Raw genomic sequence first — 11,501 nt, 5'->3', positions numbered from 1 at the left:
ATGCAGGCATAACCCACAGAGTGCAGTGAGGCTGGAACAATAAGGTATCAGGAATATTGTGGGATCGAAGAATCAAGGTAAAGATTAAAGATATGTTTGTACGATAGTTGTAAGACCAGCAATGATGTATGGACCTGAGACATGAGCAGTAAAATGAATGCAGGAGAAGAAGTTGGATGTGACAGAAATGAAGAAGAAGAATGTTCAGATGGATGTGTGAAGTTACAACAAAAGTGGGAGAGATATCTAACGAACTACTGGAAAGTAGATTAAAGTGGTATGGACATGTGCTGAGAAGAGGTAATGAATATGTGGACAAAACAGTGATAGAAATGGAAGTACAGGTGAAGAGAAAGCAAGGGAGGCTGAAGAAGAGGTGGATGAATACAGTAAAAGAAGACTGGAAGGAAAAGAGTCTGATTAGGTGAGGAGGTGTAGGACTAAGCTCCATGGAGAAGGTTGATCAAACACATCAACCCCACATAAAAGTGGGAAAAGATGAAGATTAAGTTGAGTATTACATTCCAATCAGTCTGCAGTGGACCCTTTAAATTGGTTCCAGTACTGTAAGAGGTGAAACAATCTTTATGTCTGACAATTTAAAAGAAACCTCTAAACAATAAACTAACAGATATCCTGTAACAGAAAAAGTGACCTATAAACTGAGTAATCCTTGTACCCTACTATACACTTATTATATAAATTGACATCTGATTCAGGTTCAGTCCCCAACACCAAACAGGGAAATGCTAATGCTGACTGAAAATAAGAATACTATTTGCATTTGCTCTTTTCCAGTCACTTAACATTGTTAGAATAGCTCTCAAATGGTAAAGACTGCAGTTTACATACAGTATATTACTTTAAAGCTTCATGTAATCCTTGCAGTGATTTTGGATTAAGAAGCTTGCATATTCTTGGATTCAGTTCAAACTCTGCTAAGGGTACAAGTGCAATGTGCATAAGTCAATCTCAAGTTCATGTTCAAGGGAATATGTCTAATCCTACTTTAGTATAATCACCTTGATAACCTGAGAGAAACATTTTATTAGATTTAACCACTCTGTTCTTAACATTAACAAAACATGTTATTGCCACTTAAAAAAGGTAATGATCAAATATTATTTAAGTATAAATGCTTAACACCCAAGATATGCACCCTTATGTGAAGGTGAAATAAATACACAAGATTTAACAGTTCCAGTGTGTAATCATAAAATGAAAACTAGAAAGTCACAACTAAGCTCATATAGCACGAGGAATCCTATATACAGAATCTCTTAATTAATGGAGCCATCACTGTAAGCTTTAATTACAGTAAGGAAAATATATAGTAAAAACAGATGATAGGTGTAGTTAACCATTTTAAGTCCAGTCATGTCAGTGATCAGGGACAAGTACCTTCCATCAACTACATATCATAATGACTTGACTGATCAAGAAAAATAGCAATTTTTTCATCTTCATAGTAGTGGAGGTTAATTCAGAAGAATTCAATGACAGCAATTTATCCTTTTGCCTGTTTTGTAGGATCATATTGTTCATCACTAAAATAATTCTTTTTCCTGCTTTTACTGCACTTCCGTTCTTCTTCACTGTAGCTACCTTACTTACTTCTCGTATTGTCCCATTTTCTTCTCCTGTTCTTACAGTTCTGGCTTTTTCTTACCACGCTTCGTCTTGTTCACTTCCAGATACATCAAAATGGACACATGCCCCTGAAATGTTACATTATCCCATATCCCAATACATTTAACTGGCAAATGATACAATGGCTATTTCTACTGGCCAATTTTTTCTTTGGACAGCTTGTTCTTAAACTGCAGGATTTGATGTAGTCATGTGTTTCTTCAATAAACTATCCTAAGTAAGTAATTTGCAAACTTGTCAGTCATAAAGCAGAGAAATATTCTATGCAAATTCAATTATGGATTTGTTTACTACTCTAAATAAACTTAATTTGAGAGAAGTCACTTTAACTTATATATTTTGCCGCTATTCACTACACACTTTTTAAAAGGTTGTCCCCAGATTTGAGAATCCTGTCTGGACCCACGAGACTCCTCCTAAAGGCAAAACAAATTCACAATAAATGTTAGTCAAATAGGTGTACAGCTGCTCACGTCTCCTGCTGTATGAGGCAAGTTAATCTTTAAAGTAGAAGAAAAAGCAGAAAGTGACTTATCTAGAAATAAATGCAAGGGGGAAGGAATTTTGCAAGTGTCACTCTGTAAGCACATAGTGAACAAATATGTGTATAGTATTTATATAACACTAAAAACAAACTAACAGCTGCATTATAATGATTCAATATTTCTCTGACACTATATCAACAAAGCTCCAGAACTGCTCTATGTCATTGTCCGAAGCAGCCACCAGTTTTAACTTGAGACATAAACAGATATTTTAACTTTCCATCTGGTATTTATTTGACAACCCACAACTAATATTTTGGGACTTCAATTGATGCCATTATAACATCATTTGAAGTGAACTGCCCTCTCTATAAAAGCTTTTGAGCAACCACTAGCCTATCTGGGTTTTGTGTTTAACTACCGTATATACTCAAGTATTAAGCTGACCCGAATATAAGCCAAGGTACCTAATTTTACCTACAAAAACTGGAAAAACTTATTGACTCGGGTATAAGCCTAGGGTGGGAAATGTTGCAGCTACTGGTAAGTTTCAATAATCAAAATAAATACCAATAAAATTACCGTACATTAATTGAGGCATCAGTAGGTTAAATGTTTTTGAGTATTTATTTCAAAGAAAAACAGTAAACTAGCTCTATAATTGGAGCAGAGGGTCAACAAAAACAATATGGTATCTCTCTCGCTCGCACACGCGTGTGCGTGTGTCTCTCTACTGTACATTCCAGCTTTCTGTCGAGTTGGCGGGGGCAGCGGGACCTGACTCGAATATAAGCGGAGGGTGACGTTTTTCAGCACATTTTGGGTGCTGAAAAAATCGGCTTATATTCGAGTATATACGGTATATGGAATTGGACAGTGCTCCTAAAAAGTATTTGTTTAATGTAGCCTATTAATGCATGTAATTGCATCCTATTTTGATTGTTATTATTATTATTAATAATAAGGTTCATTGCTACAAAATTTTTAATAACTAAAAATGTTAAAATTAACACTTTGATGAACAAAACACATTTAAAATGCTCCAACTTTCAAATCAGCACCTGAACGTTATTCTGTGTGTACTACTTATAACTTGCTAAAATTGCCGGCAAAGGCTGAAATGAACAGTGTTTTTACTCACTAAATAATCTCCACCAAAATCTTTTTATTTATCTTTAGGCAAATGTAGTATCACACACATGTGAGTAGGAGGATGTTGTATGGACCAAACGAAGGTAATTCCACACCAGGCCAGGGAGTGGTGGGGTACACTAAATTTCTCCTGTAATCTCTGCAGACAAGCTGTGGGAAAATCTGTGTGACTCATTGCTGAAGTCGCCACTTCCAGTTCCAGCGCCTACGATGATGTTAGAAGAAGGTCACTTCCAGTTCCCCTACGCCACTTCCGGTTTTATCAGTTAAAACCACCATCTTTCCAAACCTCAAACAGTTCATGTCTGGGCTCTAACAGAGACATTTCTGTCTAAAACCAGACCCATTGCAGTCAGGGATAATATATGGGTGGCTGCCCCAAACCTTTTCAAGTGTGTTGAGTCTGATCTTTTCTCAGTAGTTACTCTTTGATGTATAAAACTAGTCCTGCATTGTCATTGAAATACATAACCTTTTGCTTCTGCTCATGTATAAGCAAGTCACAGTAGTGGCCTCCTCCTACTTGGAGATAACTGTACATTGTTGAAGTCACTTCTCTATGTTTCGCTGTTTTTGGGTGTTCTGTTTCAGCCCTTTTATAAAATACACTTTCATTATGCTAAAACATATTTGTTTTCATTCATTATTACTGGCCACAATACATTACATTAGTTCCCTTATTCACCATCAGGCCTTTTTGGTGACAGAGGGTAATAGATGAACCTGCCAAGTTTGTCACATAAACATTCTGTGTTCTTCTACAACTTTAGTAACCTCCCTGCCTGTCGTGTACTTCTTCTTGGCCATCATCAATTGCATCTGTTTCTAAAGCAGACAAGTCCAAACTGTGTTACTTTAGCTTTCCACATCACCACAAGTACATTACATTTTTAACATACTTTTTTTTTTACAGTTAAAGTACAGGTAAGGCAAGTGATGTGCATTTATTTCAGTTCTTTTTCAATCTTTAATACCATTTTTAAAAAACAAAACTCTTTAATGGAGCTGTATTTAATCAAATAAAAGGAACAATTAACTGCAGTTTCACAGTTTACTGTTTTAAACTTTATAAAGCAATACTTTATTTATTTTTGTAATCTTTTGTAGGAATATTCAGATTGTAAAAAAGAACAGTCGTTAACCAAGGATGCACATTATATTTTTCATTTTTTTCTCAAGCTGTTGTAAACCGGGCAGGCAGACAACTCAGAGAAGCCAAGAAAGGTTGGGGTAGCACCTTGGTAAAACCATCTAATTGCAAAAGTGAAAATACAACTGATAGTAGCTTAGACAAAAATTGTTAGCAGTCAAAATACAGATAGCAGTTAACATTAGGAGCTCTGTTCTCTGGATAAGTCAGTTTGGCATCTAACAGCCCCTTCTGGGAATGAGACAACTTTGTATTCCTGAGACTGGAAGGGTTTCTCAGGCGGTGGTCGGGAGTCAGTTGACCCTCTTGGTCACTTTTTCTTGGCATTGGAGGAGAACAAAGAAGGTTAGCATCAGCGGTCCCTCTCGTTCTACACCATTAAAAATATATGATTTATATAAAGTTGCTCTATGAACAAGATATATCCTATAAAAATTTATAGTATTATATTAGTCAGGCATACTAATGCATTTTTGCATCACTATAAAATCAGTATTTTATTAGCGAGATGTTCCTGTTTTTGTATTTACATTTCTTAACAGGGTATCTTATCTTTGGAATGAAGGAGAAAATCAGAATATTATGATAAATCTAATGGGCCATGTTGCGCCAAGGGTCATGTGCTTACCTTACAATTTACTGGTTTTGGTTTTGATTGTCTGTTTTTTCTAGATGCATCTCACATCCATTATTTCCCAAAATCCTGAACTGGAATATGGTTTTAGTCTGCATAATCTGGCAAACAGAAATGTTGCATTTTATGAGAGATGTAAGCCTTCTTTTATTTATTTCTTTGGCATCTGCCAAATTTTAAAATAATTTAAATTCATCATAAATATATAATAATGCTTCAAGCTCCCTTTTAAAATAAAATAAATGGATCAATGATCAAAAAGGTCTGATAACATTCATGACGAAATGGGTTGAGAAACAGCAGTTTTCATTTTTGTGCTGTGGACCTTAAAGCCCTAGTGCTTACAGGATTTCACACAACATCTCTGCACTTTACATTTAGCCACACTGACTGGGAATATTAGTCATTTGGAAAAACAAACACTCTCTAGCTTGTGACTTGCCTCATTGGTTTACATATCATTGCCCCAGTGGGCTCAGCAAGTCTGAAAGAAAGGGAATAATAAGTAGATAAGTGAGGTGATTGTATATTACACCCTTTTCCAGCTTCTTTAGGATGTTAGGCTGGGAAAGTAATGGAGATTTTTTTCTGTGGCATGTAAAAGAATGTAATGCATATATACATAATGTGATGTTGCTCTGCCATTATGTCCATCCATCCATTATCCAACCTGCTATATCCTAACTACAGGGTCACGGAGGTCTGCTGGAGTCAATCCCAACCAACACAGGGCGCAAGCCATGGAAACAAACCCCGGGCAGGGCGCCAGCCCACCGTAGGGCACACACACACACACACACACCAAGCACACACTAGGGACAATTTAGGATCGCCAGTGCACCTAACCTGCATGTCATGTCTTTGGACTGTGGGAGGAAACCAGAGTACTCAGAGGAAACCCACGCAGACACGCACGGGGAGAACATGCAAACTCTATGCAGGGAAGACCCGGGAAGCGAACCCAGGTCTCCTTACTGCGAGGCAGCAGCACTACCCACTGCGCCAATACAAAATGTAAATTAACCCATAAAACAAACAGTGTGCATTCAAAATATCTTAATTATAAGGGAAAAACTCTTAATAAATGCATGTGAACATCCATATACACAGGCAATTCATATTCTTCTTATAATGTTTGTTTATACTGTATTTCTTTTATCTAAAGTTTTCAATCATAAGAAATGCTGAAGAATGGAGAAAAAGCCAAGAATATTTATACAGTTATTTTCAAATATTTATCTCATTACTTTTGCAAAAATCAGTTTCACACAGCAAGGCTACTTTTCTAAAAAGGTACATTTTATCCATCAACTCAAATGTGTATTATTCTCATATACGTTACTAAACATTTACAGTAAGATGTGGTTTATGTAAATCTAATAACACATCCAGGTAATTTAACAGGTCATATTGTAAGGAAACTACTTTTAAAAAATGGCTTGTCATGGTCTGGGGTCAGACTGGTGTTAAAACTGACGGAACAATAACTCCTAAGAAAACTTCCATTTGACAAAAACGTTTCTTTTGATAATGACTCCAAACAAGCTACAAATGCATTTAAAACCTACTTGGATATAAGTCTGCACATAGAACATTAAGAGTATTAGAATGGCCAGTACAGTTCAGTTTTGACTTCAACATTATCTGAAACTGCATGGGGTCACTTGGAAAGGGAGAAGAACAAATAGTTAAATAATGTCAAATACTTCAAGGAGCTTGTCAAATTCTACCAAATGTTCATTTAAAAAAGTCAACGGAGTGTTAGGAAGTAAGTTGCTTCATTTTTGCATTCAAAGGGACATCTTGAAAATGTTTACTTGTTTTAAAAACACAACACATTCTTGTTACTTTTTATTGTATCAATGTTTGTGTTATTCTAATATTGCACAGATTTTTCGCAATCAAATAAATACTTACTGTCTGGATAACTTTATTAAGTTTCCTAGGACTATTGCACAGTATTGTATCAATATACATATAAACATGTATGTGCATTTATACTGTATATACAAAACTATATTTGTGGAAGCTCTCTTAGTTGAACAGCTAAACCCTTTGGGGCAGGAGTGTGAGTACTGCATTACATAGCCTCTCCAGATAAAAAGATCACATCGGCAATCACTACTTTTCTCACCCCATCCTCCAGCTTTGTGCATCTATACAAGTATCTCAGTTTTGTAGGTTCAGTGACATGTTGCGACATATCTGCATTTGAATGGCTGATCCCAGATGAAGTTCATGTAACAAAGAAAAATGTTGGGGGGTAGTGATGAGGAAAACAGGCAAAGTTCAATTTACACAGTTTTGTGAAACTGACACTAAACTTTGTTTCACTGATGCTTTCTTCACTAAAAAGAGTTTGTTTGGAGTTTTTAAAGCTTTTTAGAGGTGTGTTATGCATGCAATTCTTCTTATAGGATTCTTCTGCTAGAATCCTTACCAGGAAAAGAAAATCCGAACACATTTCTCCAGTTTTGATGTCACTACACTGGTTACCTGTGTCATTCAGAACTGACTTTAAAATTCTGCTTATGGTTTATAAAGCTTTAAATAATCTCGCCCCGTCTTATATATCGGAATGTCTGACATCTTATATTCCAAATCGCAACCTCAGATCCTCAACTGAGTGTCTCCTTAGAATTCCAAGAGCAAAACTTAAAAGAAGTGGTGAGGCGGCCTTCTGCTGTTATGCACCTAAAATCTGGAATAGCCTGCCAGTAGGAATTCGCCAGGCTAATACAGTGGAGCACTTTAAAAAACTACTGAAAACACATTACTTTAACATGGCCTTCTCATAACTTCACTGTAATTTAATCCTGACACTCTGTATATCCAATTCATTATAATAACTATTCATTCAAAATTTGTACTAACCCCTACTCTCTCTTCTGTTTCCTTTTCCGGTGTCCTATTGGTGGTGGCTTGTGCCACCACCATCTACCCAAAGCACCATGATGTTCCAGCAATGATGGATGGATTAAAAGCCAGAAGTCTGTATAACCATCAGCATCAAGTGACTCCGTGAGAACCCTAACTACAAAGAGGACTATTTCATTTATGTTAGGTAGAATGCCCAAAGGGGACTGGGCGGTCTCGTGGCCTGGAACCCCTACAGATTTTATTTTTTTCTCCAGCTTTCTGGAGTTTTTTTTTGTTTTTTTCTGTCCACCCTGGCCATCGGACCTTACTCCTTATTATGTTAACTAAGGTTGTCTTATTTTAATTTCTTTTTTGTCTTTTATTCTTTTTTTCTTCATTATGTAAAGCACTTTGAGCTACTTTTTGTATGAAAATGTGCTATATAAATAAATGTTGTTGTTGTTGTTATACCACTTCTTATATCACATCACTATGGAGCAGCACACAGTGTATTTTTTAAAAAGGGCCCTGCTGCAGCTCCCTTGATATGTGTGTGTGTTTGCATGTGTGTGTTCACTACAATGAGCATTCTGCTTTAATGTGTTTGCACGTACATCATTATTTTTCTCTTATCAGTTGTCATTTCTTGGAAAGAACAAAATAATTTTAAAAGCTAATGGTAAGGCTAATTTATACAGTCATATGAAAAAGTTTGGCAACCCCTGTCAGCCTGCATAATAATTTACTCTACTTTCAACAAAAAAGATAACAATGGTATGTCTTTCATTTCCTACGAACACCTGAGTACTGGGGTGTTTTCTGAACAAAGATTTTTAGTGAAGCAGTATTTAGTTGTATGAAATTACAGTAAATCAAATGTGAAAAGCTGGCTGTGCAAAAATTTGGGTCCCCTTGTAATTTTGCTGATTTGAATGCATGTAACTGCTCAATACTGATTACTTGCAACACCAAATTGGTTGGACTAGCTCATTAAGCCTTGAACTTCAGAGACAGTTGTGTCCAATCATGAGAAAAGGTATTTAAGGTGGTCAATTGCAAGTTGTGCTTCCCTTTAACTCTCCTCTGAAGAGTGACAGCATGGGATCCTCAAAGTAACTCTCAAAAGATCTGAAAAAAAAGATTGTTCAGCATCATGGTTTAGGGGAAGGCTACAAAAAGTGGAGGTTTAAACTGTCAGTTTCAACTGTAAGATATTGTAATCAAGAAATGAAAGGCCACAGGCATAGTTGCTGTTAAACCCAGGTCTGGCAGGCCAAGAAAAATACAGGAGCGGCATATACGCAGGATTGTGGGAATGTTTACAGACAACCCACAGATCACCTCCAAAGACCTGCAAGAACATCTTGCTGCAGATGGTGTATCTGTACATCGTTCTGCAGTTCAGCGCAATTTGCACAAAGAACACCTGTATGGCAGGGTGATGAGAAAGAAGTCCTTTCTGCACTCACGCCACAAACAGAGTCGCTTGTTGTATGCAAATGCTCATTTAGACAAGCCAGATTCATTTTGGAACAAAGTGCTTTGGACTGATGAGACAAAAATTGAGTTATTTGGTTATAACAAAAAGCGCTTTGCATGGCGAAAGAAGAACACCGCATTCCAAGAAAACACCTGGTACCAACTGTCAAATTTGGTGGAGGTTCCATCATGCTGTGGGGCTGTGTGGCTAGTTCAGGGACTGGGGCCCTTGTTAAAGTCGAGGGTCGGATGAATTCAACCCAATATCAACAAATTCTTCAGGATAATGTTCAAGCATCAGTCACAAATTTGAAGTTACTCAGGGGTTGGATATTCCAACAAGACAATGACCCAAAACACAGTTCGAAATCTACAAAGGTATTCATGCAGAGGGAGAAATACAATACTCTGGAATGGCCGTCACAGTCCCCTGACTTGAATATCATCGAAAATCTATGGGCTAATTTGAAGCAAGCTGTCCATGCTTGGCAGCCATCAAATTTAACTGAACTGGAGAGATTTTGTATGGAAGAATGGTCAAAAATACCTCCATCCAGAATCCAGACACTCATCAAAGGAGGCTCAACTAAGTATTGATGTAATATCTCTGTTGGGGTGCCCAAATGTATGCACCTGTCTAATTTTGTTATGATGCATATTGCATATTTTCTGTTAATCCAATAAACTTAATGTCACTGCTGAAATACTACTGTTTCCATAAGGCATGGCATATATTAAAAGGAAGTTGCTACTTTGAAAGCTCAGCCAATGATAAACAAAAATCCAAAGAATTAAGAGGGGTTCCCAAACTTTTCCATATGACTGTAAATAGACACCGATATCTAACATCTGTGCCATTCTTTCTTCATAGACCTTCTTGAAACAAGCTTTCATTTTTAGCTTTAACTAATACAAACCACAGATAGAGACTTAAGAGTTTAAACATTGCTGCTGCATTATATGTTGTAAGTCAATATACTGCATAAGCTAAGGATATATATATATATATAAATAAGTAAACATGGCCTAAAAGTAATTATAAGCTAATACAAATATGAACTTGGATAAAATTAAAGGTAAGACCGTTGCAATGGTTAGAAAGACAATTCAACGTTTAGTACTCAACTTTCAAGATATTAACACCCCATAACTTCACTAAGTCCTACATGCACATTACTGTGTTTTCTCTATAGGGGAATCCAACTACATAGGAAGACACAGCTCCCCCAATCCCCTTTACCTAACAAACACCCTTTCCTGTTTCTTAATTTCTGCAGAAGAAGTTGAGGATGCACACTTTCCAAGTACTGTGGAGTTCAAGAGGTGTGTTTGGGGGTGGCAAGTGGGGCCCCACTTTGCAGGTTTGCGTGTCCCGTTCGAGCGGATTTGTCAAGTTATATTCTCCAGTTGTATTTTGATAAAGTCCGCGTGTTATCTTGCAAAAATTTAGCTGAATGCTGTAATGAGAAAATCCGGTGTATGTCATCATGATTTTTATTAAATTCACGTGCAAGTTTATACAGTCCACACAAACCAGTAACAGCGTGGGATTGGTCAACCCTACACCCCGCACACCCCTAAGGCCGCCTCTGGGGAGCTTCAAGTTTCTTTTCTGTCTCCAATGCATCTTTGGCATTGATCATCAAGATTGTATTCATAATTGGCAAAGTGGATATCATACTACCAAATCACTGCTGCACAACAAACATGACAGGAAATTAGTCCACTGATTTTTTTTTACATTTGATATTTATTTAAGTACTAAATGACAAGTAGATTCATGCTGAGAAATGCATGTAATGAATTAAACATCTGTCTGTCTGGTGTCAATGGCATATATCTGCATGAAGCAAAACATAATTTGTTTTGTAGATTTTTTTTTACAAAGTATTTTGCTCACAATCAAACACTTGTGACAATTTAGTGCCTAAGCAAAACTAAAAGGTGCCTAAATTATATTTGTTTTCATAAAACTAGATTTTTATAGATGATTTATTTAGAGAAGTATGCAGGTCTTCCAGCATGATTTGCTTTCGACACTTGTGTGATTTTTTTACATCCTTTTTTATAAAATTAGACAAAGATGCTATGT

The sequence above is a fragment of the Erpetoichthys calabaricus genome, chromosome 6, assembly GCF_900747795.2.
Source record: "Erpetoichthys calabaricus chromosome 6, fErpCal1.3, whole genome shotgun sequence".
Taxonomy (NCBI): Eukaryota; Metazoa; Chordata; class Cladistia; order Polypteriformes; family Polypteridae; genus Erpetoichthys; species Erpetoichthys calabaricus.
Note: the sequence above shows the minus strand (reverse complement) of the source record.